The sequence below is a fragment of the Anser brachyrhynchus genome (assembly GCF_964034855.1).
Source record: "Anser brachyrhynchus genome assembly, chromosome: 1".
Classification (NCBI taxonomy): domain Eukaryota; kingdom Metazoa; phylum Chordata; class Aves; order Anseriformes; family Anatidae; genus Anser; species Anser brachyrhynchus.
Window position 1 is genome coordinate 27,519,122 of NC_137694.1, and position 12,051 is coordinate 27,531,172.

At 38.5% G+C, this 12,051-nt stretch overlaps 1 protein-coding gene across 7 annotated transcripts in view; it reads left to right on the plus strand.

Moving 5' to 3' along the window:
• Positions 1 to 12,051, plus strand: part of TFEC (transcription factor EC) — a 149,855-nt gene that overhangs the window by 66,510 nt on the left and 71,294 nt on the right. The window contains exons 1-2 of one of the 7 annotated variants that reach the window (XM_080556481.1): positions 5,198 to 5,406; positions 6,526 to 6,609. The exons of 3 other annotated variants lie outside the window; for them this stretch is intronic. The gene's annotated coding sequence lies outside the window, so the exon portion shown is untranslated. Of the gene's footprint in view, positions 1 to 5,197; positions 5,407 to 6,525; positions 6,610 to 12,051 lie in introns of those variants that run through there. 3 more of the 7 variants (XM_080556482.1, XM_080556479.1, XM_080556480.1) reach the window with 3 other exon arrangements.

Consider the following 12,051-nt stretch of genomic DNA (forward strand, 5'->3'; position numbering starts at 1 on the left):
ATTATTTTTTTCTTTAAGTTAAAAGACACTATTTTGAATGTGGGTTCACAGCAAACATGTAAAATGTCATAAATATTTAAATCATCAAATTGTGCCACATAATCTTACGGGCACCAATCTAAAATCTTCCCATTACCTCTGATAAGTCTGTTAGAAGGCATCTGCTGGTATAATTATGGTCTGTCCGGGTGTCACAGGTCAGATTTTGATCTCCATTGTATCACTGTTTTTTTGAAATACCTTGAACAAAATTAATCCAGAATTTCATTTCAGGAGCACCATATTTTGTAGCTCTGAAATCATAAACTAAAATCTTGAATAATAATAAATATAAAGTTCCTGATAAAATTTGTGGCATTTAATTTTGATTTCGGACATGTTTCTGAGATTAACAATGATATGTGAAATATTCAGACCAAGGTATGATTTACAAGTGTATAAATACAACCATAAATAGAATGCATAACCAAAAGTAGCACCACTTTAAATGCACTCTTACTGTTTAAAATAATGTCATCACAGACCCGTATGTATTAATTTTATGCTATTATCTTCTGTCATACAGATCCATTCATTCGAATCCATAACTATCTGTAATGTGCCCATGCCATGAACAGAAGTGTTTTGGTTTTGGAAAAGCAAAACTTCAGTAACACATCTTCTAAACTGAATAGTTGTTTTTGATAAATTCTAAGTAACATTTCTTCATATATGTATTTTTTTTTGTAAAGTTTTAATACTTATAGTAAGATACTCCTCAGCACTGATATTACAAGCATAGTGTGAAAAAGAATGCTAGAATGTTTGCTTTTCCCCTTCCCTGATTCCAGCTGGTTTCTTGTGTAAACCTCAGCATGACTTAGCGAGTATAAGAAACACTCTGAAACAATTTTAGGATTGTTGTTCTCTTAAGTTCAAATTCTAGCTCTTATGGAGGCTTTTTTTTTTTTTTTTTTTTTTTGTGGCAGAGGGAGACTTTTCCATCTGCTCACCTGGGAACATGGGTGCATTAAATATATCTTCACAAAAAACTTTAAAATGGCAAAGAAGCAATTTGCAAACAAGTATTTATTTTAGTGTTGCCTCTGTTATATGTTGTTAAAATAAATATTTTTTAAAATATTTCTATTATGAAGAGTAATACAGTGTCTTCTATCACACATATAATTCAAGATCCTGTGTTGGCAAAATACTGGTTGATCTTGTCCCAGAGGTTCTTATATTTTTTCATAAAGTTTCTTCTTTTGTATAATTTTACCATCAAGTGAATAACAAGACTTTAGGAGAGGAGGAAAATCGTTATTAAAAATACACACAGACTTGATCAAAATAACTTTGATGGCTAGGATGATGAGAACAGTCATTCTTTTCCTTTGACAGGTACTTTTTGGTCTGAGATTTGAGGGCACTGATATTGATTTAGAAAGCTATGTGGCTCAATTTTAAATGAAATGTAAAACTTTTCCATTTTCTCACCTATCAACCTCCATAAAAGAGCAGCTGCTCTCGCAGGCAAAAGCACTATTCTCACTTTGGGTATCACAGTGCACTTATTAGGTGAGGCTTAACTAAACATCTTCCTTTTATGTGAATAGGAAAGAAGGTCTGTCTTTATTTAGTGTAAGAAATCTGATTTTAGCATCTGGATGCAAGTCTGGATCCCAGGCAGGGATTTAGGTTCTGGTCCCCTTTGAAGCCATCCTTTCACGTGGGTACCCCATTTTTCTCTTCTCTCCTGGAAGTGGCAGAAGGATACTCCTCACCCCTCCTTCCCCCTATCCTGCAAGCAGCTCTACCCCTGGCCCTGACCTCTACTCCTCCTCTCCAGAGAAACAGCAGCAAGCTGAATATGCCTGTGCAGTTGCTTGGACCCTTGCTATCCCACAGAAAGTGTTCCAAGAACACACAGGGTGCTCATACTTTCTACCACTGATGATCAAAATTGCTCTTACACACTGAAAATGGATTAGGTTTGATGGCAGAACTACCCATATATGGGAAAGGCAGAGGAAGAGGAGCTAGAAGACAGTACTGTCTCTCAAACATGCTCAGTTCCTGTCTTTCAGTGAGAACAGGAACAACTCTAGGTTTTTAAGGAGGTTTAGAAGATGAGAATTAGAACATAACCCATGTCTTGCCTTCTAATAAAAAGTGCACGAAGGCTGCGAAAGACAGGGGAGTCTTGGCTGGTTAAGGTCACTTCCTGTTTTATATGCTGACCTCCTTGAAAAAGAGGTCTCTATGCCTAGTGTTCCCATAGGAAGAGACCAGGGGCTGGTTCCAGGCTGGCCTGCAGTCAGGGAAGTCCTGAACTTCTGTGCAAGTCCCTATTCCTTGAAAAACAGACATTTCAGCATTCTCTTAGGTGTCTTTGACTAAAACAGGGATGTTTTCTAGAGCATGGTCTTCATTTGGCTGGTATTTATGTGCTTGAATATCTCAAAGGTTGTAAAATTAGCAAAATCCAGACGTTTCTAGGATGTGATTGTATTATCTTTGGTTGATATGGTTTCATTTGGCCCATTTTCCGTTGCACAGTGTCTTACCAGGACTGTGAGCAAAACATGGTCTAAATGGATCTGGGAGACAAAACAAAACAAAACAAAACGTTTTTTGTTGTTTCTTTTTTTTTTTCAGATTCTTAGGTACAAGTTCTGGAATAGGTCAGAGAGAGAAAAACATAGAATGGCAGGGAGTGTAATCTGGGTTTCTGGGTTTTATCCTAAACTGCGTTATATACCAACTTTATCACCGGATCTCTTAGAGGTGTCCTTCTCAAAGGACAAAGCCTTTTGAGATTGCTAGATGAAAGGTTTGTGTAGCAGCAAAATATTACAATAATGCCATCTTAATTTAAACATTTCTATAATAGTGAAAAAAGGAATTGTTCATAGCTTGGGGAGGGAAGGAGATGATCTCTTGTCATTACTGTTTGTACTTGCTCACAAAGTGCATTCCTTAATCAAAAGAATAAGGAGTCACTTCTGGACTTCAGAGAAGATGGTGGCAGGATGCTGGTTGGCACCAAGATGCCAAAGAAGAGTCCTGATTATCCATTTCTTATGGAAATCAGTGAGGTGGAAGCCAAAACCAACACAAAGATCAATGTCAAAGATCATATCAGATATTGTATCTGCTAACAACATGTCAGTGGCCAACCAAGAAGAGACTTATCCATCTCTCCTCTCTTACCTAAGGCCAGACCGTCCACCTTTATCCCCATTGCCACTGTGATCACCTCCATGACGATTATGTCATCCAGAAATGTATTCTCATGAAAACAAAAAAACAAACCAACCCACCAACCAAACCAAAAAACAGTTCTGTGAAGGCTGTCTGTTTTTACAGCTTTGAATTCTTAGCTTTTCAAGAGCCCAGGGGGGAGCTAGACTGTCCCAACCCAGATCAGATCTCGAGGGAAGGCAAGCATAGGTCCCATGAATTTTACTCACAGAATCATAGAATCATTAAGGTTGGAAAAGATCTCCAAGATCATCTGGTCCAACCATCCCCCTGCAACCAGTATCATCCACTAAACCATGTCCTCCTCAAGCATCACTTCCAACCTTTCCTTAAACACCCCCAGGGATGGTGAATGCCACCACCTCCCTGGGCAACCCATTCCAATGTCTGACTGTTCTTTCTGAGAAGAAATGTCTCCTCATTTCCAACCTAAACCTTCCCTGGTGCAACTTGAGGCCATTCCCTCTAGTTCTATCACTAGTTACCTGTGAGAAGAGGCCGACCCCAGCTCCCCACAAATTCAGTTCAGGTACCTGTAGAGAGCAATAAGGTCTCCCCTGAGCCTCCACTTCTCTGCCGGCTCATGTTCAGGCCAGCATCGACCAACACCCCCAGATCCTTTTCCTCTGCACAGTTTTCAAGTCACTCTCCCTCAAGGCTGTAGCACTGCATGGGGTTGTTGTGACCAAAGTGCAGGATCCAGCACTTAGCCATGTTGAACCTCATCCCATTGGCCTCTGCCCATCGAACCAACCTGTCCAGGTCCCTCTGCAGAGCCTTCCTACCCTCCATCAGATTGACACTTCCCCTCAACTTGGTGTCATCTGCAAACTTACTGAGGGTGCACTCAATTCCCTCGTCCAAATCATCAATAAAGATATTAAAGAGGATGGGCCCCAACACCGACCCCTGGGGAACACCGCTGGTGACCAGGTGCCAGCTGGATTTCACCCTGTTCACCACCACTCTCTGGGCCCAGCTGTCCAGCCAGTTTTTAACCCAGCAAAGAGTGTACCTGTCTAAGCCATGGGCTGCCAGCTTCTGCAGAATACTGTGGGAGATCATGGTTTTTGTTTTTGTTTTTGAATGGAGGCCTCTTTGTGATGAGATCAGAGGCACTATTAACTTCTTTCAGTATTATTACTACAAATTGTGAGCTGCTGTTTGAACCTCAGCTGCATTGCTCTTGTTTTGTTCAATACACCCTAAACTTGACTGTGACTGTAAGATCTTTCAGAGTATTTTATCATCTTTCAAGTAAAGATAATTAAAACAGGAAAATAAGTCACTAGTTGCAGCTCGCTGTCTATCATTTCTTGTGTATCCTAGTTCTCACCTCTCACAAAGGCTTAGTTGAATCCTTTACTCATGTTTCATGGGGACTAATGCAGTGTGAGAGAGAATGGGTGCTTCCCAAAGGCGACTCAGGGATATAAATCCATTTTTGAAAGTATTCCCTCATAGCAGTTACAGCAGTTATAAAAACTGTGCTTAAAAAGAGACAAAATTGACTCCCTCAAGGCTTTAGCATATAGGCACTATTTAAAAAAAAAAAAAAAAGGCTCAGGGTATGTGGTATGATTTCAAGTTATTCATAATTTGGAGGAAATTATTGCATTACAAGACCCTATCCTGATTACAGAACTTTTCAATCTCAATCCAAGATAAACATGTCTTCAAAACCACATACACCTGAGTTGCCCTTTTAAATACCCAAAACCTTGATCCATATTCAGGGCTTTTTTTTTCTTGAGTCTGCCTGCTGTGATGAAAGAGTCATCTCATCTCGTATTAATTTTGTCTTGGTACATGGAATATAATTACGTTATAGCTTTTGGGGCTGGTTTTCAAATATGTTTCTGAGAATTTTAAATCTGTTAAAGTAATAGCTAAACTTTCCAGCTTGCTTCTAACCAAAATGTTTTGTTTGTGAGATGAAGGTGATATTACAAAACTTAGCTGTGAGCAATTGTCTTTAGCAGTTGTAGAAAGTCAAATATAGAATTGAATTTCTCGTAGTTCCTTAAGAAGCAAACCTTGTCCCCACCCTTCATAGGGAGGGAAGCAGGATCTGTAAAACCCGGGGTGGTTTCTCCTCTCTGCCTTACTGACCTTCTTCCATCCAGCCACTTCTATCACCCACAGCATGGGTAAGGAACTAGGGTGAGTAAGGAATGTATCTGGCTTTGGGGATTGTCTTGCTTCTCAGAAGCAGGGAAGACTAGCTGGCAGGGTCTAGCCTGGTTTCAGAAACCACAGAAACAAGAGCAGGGCATTGCAGAGGTAGTGGCAGCCCTGGGGAGAGCTTGTGCACCCAGCCCCATGTTTGGGCTGAGAGAGCAGCAACTGCACAACAGGGCTTAACTGTATAGACATTAATAATCAATTTTAATGCTCATATTTTAGCTTTCATTGAACTTGCAGGCTTGCAGTGTGGTTTATTTATTTTTTATTTTTTTGACAGGAACTGGTTGGTTAATGTGATATTTTTCAATGCCATCTGGATTTAGACTGCATTACAATTCAGCTATTGTACTTCTATAACTGTAGAATTGCACCACAGCTAACCGGGTTTAAGTTGGACTATTGACTTAATATACTGCTTTCTGAAGAGACACTAAGATTCCATTTCCCCATTTTCTAAAATTAAATTTGTTGTAGTGCATAAAACAGTACATGCTCTTTACTGCTTATTTACACAAAGCTTCTGTTGAGTTCATTGGAAGTTTGGCTGACAAGTTTGGAACAAGATCATATTCAAATAAAATTTACTGCACACCACTTTCCCATTATGTACTGCCCACCCCCCTCACCCTTTTTATGTTTAATTATGAAATAATTATAGCACTATAGGGACTTCAACAATCATGTATGTACAAATATTTAATCCATGTGTATAGATATATGGACATCTATATTCATTCTTACTTAAAGTCTATACCATAAACACTTTCTTCTAAGCATAGACAATTTGTCCACAATGAAAAGGAATGTAAAACCCACTGATCTAAGGAAAAAAAAAATAGTAACACTCCTCTCTCCCTCAAACCTATAATTACTACTTGGTATCTGAAGAATTTAATCATACATGGTCTTTTTGACTCCATGATCATGGACAAATGTCTCTAATTCAGATGTCCAAAATATAGATGAATTTTCAAACCCTGAAAGTGATTTAAGAGCGTGGTCTATAATAGGATCAGTGAGGCATTCTTGAATCACTTTTGTGAAGAATATTTCAAATGCATAATTTGTCACCAAAGTAAATATCTGTTCTGTTAGAGCTATACAGCTATACGTATTCTGGCACTTCTGTGGCAACTGGCAGAATTGAACACTAACTTAGTTGTCTAACTTTAAATCAAGGTAAGTTTAAAAAAAAAAAGTTTTATCCCAAGCCATGTTTTAAAAGCTGTTCCTAGTTATCTCATCTTATCTGAGCCATTCTAAAAAGTTTGACATCAGGCCTAAGCCTGTGGTCAGTGTGGAGAAAAAAGATCTAAACACAGAACAATCAGCCCATCTGTTTTAGACATAAACTTAACAAGGGGACAAGGACTTAAGAAGGACACAAATCCCTCATTAAGTCCAAAACTAATATTCTGGAATCCGCATGCATTTGTATAGAAAAATATAGCAAAAAATATGGTAACAAGGTTGGTCTGAGCCATTCTTTTCTCTTCATATTGACATACTGTGTGCTCCCAAACCTCAAGATCGCTCAGCACCTTTGCTGAGTGGGAGAAGACATCACTGACCACCAGTCTTAGGGATTAACACTAGAGAAACACTTATGTGCTCTGCTCTCAGATAACTGCCCCTGCAGGGGGAATGCAGACATGATAGTGTGCACAACTGTAAATGCAAATGCATTTAAGAAAACAAAGGTGTTCATTGCAAGTGACTAAGCCAGGTCAGTAAAAAACAAGCCTGTCCTCGAACTGTGTTTTGCCCTGGTATGTTGTATTATAAATCACCACTCTAAGTTGCTTCACCTTTCCAGAGCTGCACTGACAAGACACAAGACACAAATTTTGCCTCGCCATTGTTATCCCTGCACTGAAAAAGAAAGGGAATGTCCCTGGGAGAGTTGTGTCACTGGAATGTTGCAGAGCTGCCTTGAAGCAGTATAAGTGGCCAGCAAGTAGGCAGAGGTCCAGGGTTATGTTTAATGGTCATTCTGTTACTTTTGGCAGCTTCTTGTAACTTTATGAATATGTTGGCCATTTGCATGGCAAATTATCTGGGTTCAGCAATGTTGTGGTCACATCCACCTGTGACTGGCCTTGTTCCGATGGGACAGGTTTTGCTGAGTTGTGAAGGCAGGGGAAGCAGCACGTGGCTGCAGGCTGTTGTCAGCAGTAGGCTGGGAACTGAACAATCTCTGTCATGCAAGCAATAATTATACCATGGTTCAGTAAAGGAGCACTTGCAAAAACAGGCACAGCCATGAAAAAAGACCCTTGCTGATCAAGCAGCCAGACACATTGAGATCTATTGGCATTTCATCTTGGCTATGACTATATAGGTCAACCCAACAAGACCTGTTGGATTGATGTTTCTTCAGGAAAAAAAAAAAAAGGTGTAGGCTAAGGAGCAGCCACCTCTCAAGTCTCAGGTTATACATGCTGTAGGAAATACTTGTCATTTTCCTAATTTTCACAAGATGTTTCAAAGCCTGACTTCTTCAGAGGGTGTTCAATCCAGCTGCACACCTGTGCATAAGCGGAATCCCCCTCTTCACTGCCTACATGGCTGCAAAGGCTGCAGGGAATGAGACAAGATGTTGCAGCACAAAATAATTTTCCCCCTTTTGGGTGTTTAATGAATTGTGACTTTGAAATGAATAGTAAATCTGTTCAACTAAAGCAAATTCAAACAAATTCAAATAAAACTTTTCTTAGAGTTCTATTATTTATTCGAACAGCCTCACTGGCTACTATATTAATGAGACTTCATCTGCTCTCATGTCCATGTCCAGAAGTCAGATGTGTTAGCCTGAGTTTCTAATGTCAGGTTGCCTTTATAACAAATAGAGTAGAGGAGAAAACTCAGGAGACCTCTGTGCTATCTCCAGGTAGCTGTCTTTGGCAGGCCAAACGAATCATCTCCTGGAGATTTCTCTCCAGTAAGAGGATCATCTTAGGTGGAAATGTCTAAATTAGAAGTCTCTAAATTTTGGCAAGATGAATCCTGTCAGGTTTGCAAGAAATAGGCCTTGCCCTGAAGAATCTACTGTTTATCTAGGGATGGCAAACAAAAGAGTTGCAGAAGAAAGATGCCACAAAGAGGAGGCAAGAATCACCCCCAGATGACCCAGCACCTCACTCACTGCATGGGAATACACCCTAGTCCTGAGACAAAGTTCTTCATCATTTATGTTGGATTCATTTTAATCTAAAGTCTATTATTTGTTTTGGCATGCTCCTCCAAACTTCCTGGTTCAGCTTATTTTAAGCAATAGCTGAAAGTTTGGGGGTGGGGATGGGGAGAAGGAAGGAGAAGAGATGTCTCACACTTTACAGTACAATCTGAAAAAGGAAGTGCTTGAAGTTTTGCAAGATAATCAGACCCTCAAAAAAAGTACAGCCTGTTTTGCAGCCAGTCTGGCAGCCAGTTTCACAGATACAGAGAGATAAATGCAGGTACACTACGAAACAGTTCAGCCACTGCTTTTACTGCAGCTGATCTCACTTGTAGAAATTTGAAAATGGCCACAGGGATATACGGATATGTATGACAACAAAGATATCTTTATTTTTTCTTCTTGTTTGAACTAATGATGACAGTGCCGTAAGGGGAAATTTACAATCTGTAGCTAATGGGTTGTGGGTTGGAAATGTGGAAAGACCTTTCAGATCACTTTGAACTTTTTCTCTTCTCAATTTCTATTGGCTAGATACAATCAGTATGCTTGATAAATATGAAATATTCTTCTACTTTGGTTTGGTTTTCAGAGGTGCACTTTTGAAAAAAAAAAAAAAAAGGAGAGAAAACAAACAAACCGGAAATAATTCCAAACCCTGGCAATTCACCACCCAACAGAAACATGAATGGGAGACCCAAAACATGATAATTAGGAATGATTTATAGAATGAAATGAAATGAAAAGAAATACGTTGATAAAATTTAGTAAACATCAATATTCTGGATCCTTACTTAAAATCTAATCTGTGAATCAAGTAAATTTTGCTTCTCTGTTCTAAAATAATTTTTCTAAAACTTAATTTTTTTTTCTTCTTCTTCTTATTGTGTGCTAACTTTCACCAAAATTCAATCTCTGGGCTTGGCATCTATTAAAAAAAATCTAAACTTATGATAGCAAAAAATAATGACTGTGAGCAACAATGGCATGACTCAGACTACTGTTTCTTAGAGTCCAGTATCAACTCAAACAAGGGGTGGCTTCTGTTTGGTTTCACTGGCTAATGTTAAGCTATGTTTCTTGCAGAACTTTAGTAAAGGCAGATGAAATTTTTGTATAAATTATGATGCCATATAAATTTTAATTGAAGGGATCCAGATATTCAGCTACAGTGTCTCAGGATTCAATGAAACAATGAGTTACAGCAAGTTATGATCTCAGCGAATGTGACCAGCATACAAAGATGGGTGATCATTTACCTTACTTATTTAAGATAATTCCAAGACCATATAATTGATAGCATCTTTAGCTCATTGGCAGTAATATATTTAATGATGATAAAACAAGGCCTTTCCACTGCAGTGTGGGAAATTTTCAAGTTCTCTGTCTGTAAATGTTGCAGAACCTTTAGGTTCATAATTCCCACTGCCAGTCTCCTTGTGATTACGCACTGCTGGTATCTGAGTGGGTGGTGAACAGGTGTGAAGCCAGTACCATACAAAGAGGAGCTGCTTCCTGGTCCATCATAGCAACCATGGGCAGCTGGTATTGACTTTGTTAAAAGTGTGCCAAAGCACTTGGGAGAGGTTTCTGATCTTTCAGAGTGGATGATGTTGGGCTTCTTCAGAGTACTCATGAGCTGTCTGGCACGTCCAAAGGCTTAAGGTTTGAAGTCACTGTTTCTTAAATGAATCCCTGAGGGAAGCCAGAAATTAAATACTGTCTATCTCCCCCAAGGAATAAATCGTTCTGGGAGTGCCTGTGTCTCCTAGGGTTAAAGTGACTCTGTGTGTTACCCTAGAGCCTTCAGATGTTTGATTGACAGCTTCTGCAGCTTCTTGTGCTTTACAGGAAAGTACTTGAAAAAAGATGTCCAACCAATTATAAACACCAACAGGAATTTTAGTTTATCTTTATAGTTACTAACATGATAGCAAGTTGAAATATTCCTACTTTCTAACGAAACTGAATTAATCAAATTTATCTTTTACTTTGATGCTCACAACTCATGTTCATTCTGCAAAATGCTCAAAGGGTTAAATTAAAGATGAAATAGCACACAGTCATGTGCAGGAGAGCCTCCGTCTCCTCCAAATCATATTTAAATGATAAAAAGCCTTTCTACAGGGTTAGATGCAAACTGTGGAGTTCCTGTTACATTTAATAATGTAACCTCATACATAATGATAAAACTTAATTCTTGTAAATTCAATTTTTAGAATTACCAGAATTATTTATGTCAGAAAATAATTGAAACATTTTATTTTGTTTGTTTGAATATTGTTTAAAGATGACTATTTTTATGCACAAGCATTATTTATTTTTTTCCCCCCACAGGACTTCAATTTTAAAGATCTTCTTTCATGTTAATTCTATTGGCTTGGTTATTTTTCTCCACATCGCTATTTCTGAATTCATACCATTGCAAATAGATTTTATTTTAATTTTTAGCTGAGGAGAATTTGTTACATTTGTATGTTAGGGAACAGTGCCCAGAGCTTGTGACAATGAAGACAATCATGGTTTCATATTTGGAAAATATGTCAACAACTTTATTAAATAAAATTAAATAAGATACCTTCAAAGACATACATATTCAGCAGCTACTGAAACTCTGGGAGTACCACTGCTTTTTATCTCCTTTTCATCAAGCAGGTGCAAGGAGAACTGTCGAGAAAATTAAAAATATCATATAAGCTTTGTTATTTAAGATTTGTGAACATAACTATATACACCTGTGGAATTCGTCACTGCAGATGGGCAGACTTTGTACGAGTGAGGAATATTCATAAGTGAAATGTCATGGAACATTAAAGTAAAACATTTTCAGAGAGCTCCTGTTCAGAGCTTCCTGTTTCACAGTCACTGACTTTCATCTGGGAGTTGCTAGTCACTGACTCTTGAGCTCAGTGAATCCCTTCATTTGGATTGGCTGTACAGTTGCTCAAGTGATATATAACTTCCCTTCCTTTTTCTGAATACCTGAAAACGGTCACTGTTTGCGACAAGTATATACGCTGAAATACTTTTTCTCATTTTTTTGTTAGCTTAAGCTGCCTAAACTGAGCCTCATTTCTCAGAAAACCCTTAGGAACTTAAGGTTAATTCAACAAACCAAACTTTGATTAGAGACATATATATTTAATTCATGAGACAGGATTAAGACACAGATCCACAAAGATGCCTAGGGTATGTTTAGGAATCTATGTCTACTTGCTGCCATAAAATTTGGGCATCTAAAGATGAGCGATCCAGCGTGGGCATGGAATACAGATTTCTTGTTCTGATGATGGGATATGACAAAGTGTTCTTCAAATTACATAAATGCCTTTAGAAAATACCATTACAATTGATAGAAGTGATACTTCAGCTATTCTCACAAAGACCAGGTTAACATAATGTAATAAGAACTCCTAACAAACTACTTGACTATTGCAATCCTA